Genomic DNA, 2,874 nt, shown 5'->3' on the forward strand with positions numbered 1-2,874 from the left:
CTGAGCTGCTAAAGGTTTTGATTTACGAGTCTATCTTCATTCCAATTGCCGTCTATGGTCATGTTCTGTGGGTAGTGACTGAAAGAATAGCATTGCAGTTACAAGCGGCTGAAATGAGGTTCCATTGAAGGGTGGACTGGCTCAGCCATAGAGATACGGAGAGAAGCTTAAACATTCTGAGGGAGCTCGGAGTAGAACTGCTGCTCCTTTGCATTGAAAGGGGCCAGCTGAGGAGGTTCGGGCATTTTGTTCAGATGTCCCGTAGGCACCTCCCTTTGGAGGTTTACAGGTTATGGCCAGTCGAGAAGACAACTGGAGGGATTATATATCTCGTCTGGCATGGAAAGGGCCTGGGATTCCCCAGGAAGAACTGGAATCTTTTGCGGTGTAGAGGTATTCTGGATTTCCTTACTGAGCCTGTTGCCACCACGACCGACCTCTGATAAGTGCATGGAAATGAATGAATGAATGAATCAGGTTAAGGCACATGGTGGTGACTCAAATTTTGGAAAGGAATGTACACTTTAGGTTGTACCTAAGGTACATTCCGTGAAAGCAAAAAACACAAATAACTAACTATCCATGAGAAGATGTTAGCATTGCAGCTTGCAATACACTTTGACACCGATAACAGATTTAACAAAATTCAAAATACTTTAGCATAGCGTGATGTAGCATCAAGTCTAACAAAAACTTTAAGCTAGTTAGCTAAGTGCTAGGAGTTTTGACTCACTACAGTTTGTAAGCTGTTGACATGTTAACGACGAATAGTACACAGTGTCCTTAAAGCCCTTGTGGGTAACATGTGGACAACACGGAGGAGGGACATTGGTCTTCAAAGAATCTTAGAGGAGGGTCAGAAGAGCTACATTAACAATAAGACTCTGAATTGTGGCCAGGAGGCTGCCAGAGCTCAGCAGCTCTCTCCTCCTCTCTCTGACAATGGAGGGAGATGAACTCTGCTTTCCACAGCTCAACACTTCCTGCAGGAAGCTAAAGCGTTCTCACTTTGACACTGTGTGTATTCACGTTATCCTGTCCTCCATCTCTCTACTGACTGCAGCTCTCAACCTGCTCGTCATCATCTCCATCTCCCACTTCAAGTAGACACTTATTTCATCTCTTTATAAAACTGGACAGATATGACTGTGAAAGTAGCTTTAATAGAAATGTTCTTGAATTCTTAATGATGTGATGTGGGTTATCTGTTTAGATAATAATCACTACCAGTAATAATAAGAAAGTGTGTTGCTTTCTTACTTCTCCAGGCAGCTCCACACTCCCACCAACCTCCTCCTCCTCTCTCTAGCTGTCTCTGATTTCTTCGTGGGCCTCCTCATCTTCTTTCAGATTACGCTCATAGATGGATGCTGGTATTTTGGTGACCTGATGTGTGTCATTTATTATGTTTTGGGCATAGTCATTACTTTCTTCCTCAGTAGGAACCATGATGCTCATATCTGTTGACCGCTATGCTGCCATTTGTTATCCTCTACATTATCCCACCAAAGTCACTCAGAGCAGAGTTCAGATCTGTGTCTCTCTGTGTTGGATCTGTTCTCTCTTCTATGTAGGTGTACTGATGAAGGAGAGTCTGAAACAACCAGGCAGGTTTAATTCCTGTATCGGAGAATGTGTGAGTCATTTTGACATTACCAAACAATTTGCAGATCTCATTTTGACTTTCATTATGCCCATAACTGTCATAATAGTTCTGTATCTGAGAGTATTTGTGGTGGCAGTGTCTCAGGCTCGTGCCATGCGCTCTAATACTACAGCTCTTACTCTGCAGCATTCAGGGAAAGTAACTGCTAAGAAGTCTGAACTGAAAGCAGCCAGGACTCTGGGGGTTGTTGTACTCGTGTTTTCTAACATGTATCTGTCCATATTACTGTGTTGTACTCACAATCCAGGACACTTTGATCGGTCCGTTATCCTTTGTCTATGTAACTAGTCTGTTCTATTTCAACTCCTGTCTAAACCCAATCATCTACACCTTTCTCTATCCCTGGTTTAGAAAATGTATCAAAACTTACTGTGACACTTGAAATCCTGAAGTCTGGCTCCTGTAATGCCAACGTACTGTAAAGTGGAACTGTGGATTGCCTTCTTTCACTGATGGAAGTGTGACCTTCAAGCCAAATAAACACTACAGAGAAACGCTGTGGATCAAGTCAATGATTCAAGCAGGACAATGATAAAGAAGCATGTAAGAGTAGTGACTGCATGAGACAGTCTTTATAACCCTCTTCTATTTATTGCATTTTGTTCTCTTGTAATATGCTTCGTCTTCATCACTTAAAGAAATGATTTAAAAGATGAATATCCATAGGACTGACTAATAATAAATATCATAAACATATTGCTTTGTTGTAGTAGGACACCAACCTTCATTAATAATAAACTATTATAAAGAATAATGTGTGACATTATTGTTTTTAGGACTTAAACATATTTCCTTGGATGGTTTTGATTGCACTCTGTCAGTAATGCAGGTTACTTGGCCATATTTTCTCTTACTGCAGATAAGATTCCACAATTTTAGTGAATATAATGAGCATTACAGGCCCAACAGTATGTAACTTGACTTATTGTTGCTAATTGCCTGCAGGTAAATGATATCAGCTGGTTTTCAGTGTGAGATAGTCTTTGACCTGACATTCAATCCCAAGCACAGTAACATCCGTTATGAAAAGCACAATGTTATATTTAACCGTATACTGTATACAGTATAAAGATGAACAACATCTCATTCTCATGCTTGAGTTAAGATGAATAAACCTACTGATCTGTTTTTAGTTTTATGTTAATAAAACTATAAGTAGATAAAAAGGTATTGAGACATCCCAAAATGTCAAAAGTGAGTAGATATTT

General features: G+C 40.3%; 1 pseudogene across 1 annotated transcript; it reads left to right on the plus strand.

Annotated features, from left to right (window-relative positions):
• The first annotated feature begins 942 nt into the window (after nucleotides 1–942).
• LOC311509714 (trace amine-associated receptor 13c-like) lies at nucleotides 943–2,329 on the plus strand (annotated as a pseudogene). The gene is made up of 2 exons: nucleotides 943–1,103; nucleotides 1,245–2,329. The product of its transcript is annotated as a trace amine-associated receptor 13c-like (transcript).
• The last annotated feature ends 545 nt before the right edge of the window (nucleotides 2,330–2,874 follow it).

This window comes from Chelon labrosus (assembly GCF_963514085.1).
Source record: "Chelon labrosus genome assembly, contig: SCAFFOLD_236, whole genome shotgun sequence".
In the NCBI taxonomy this organism is placed as follows: Eukaryota; Metazoa; Chordata; class Actinopteri; order Mugiliformes; family Mugilidae; genus Chelon; species Chelon labrosus.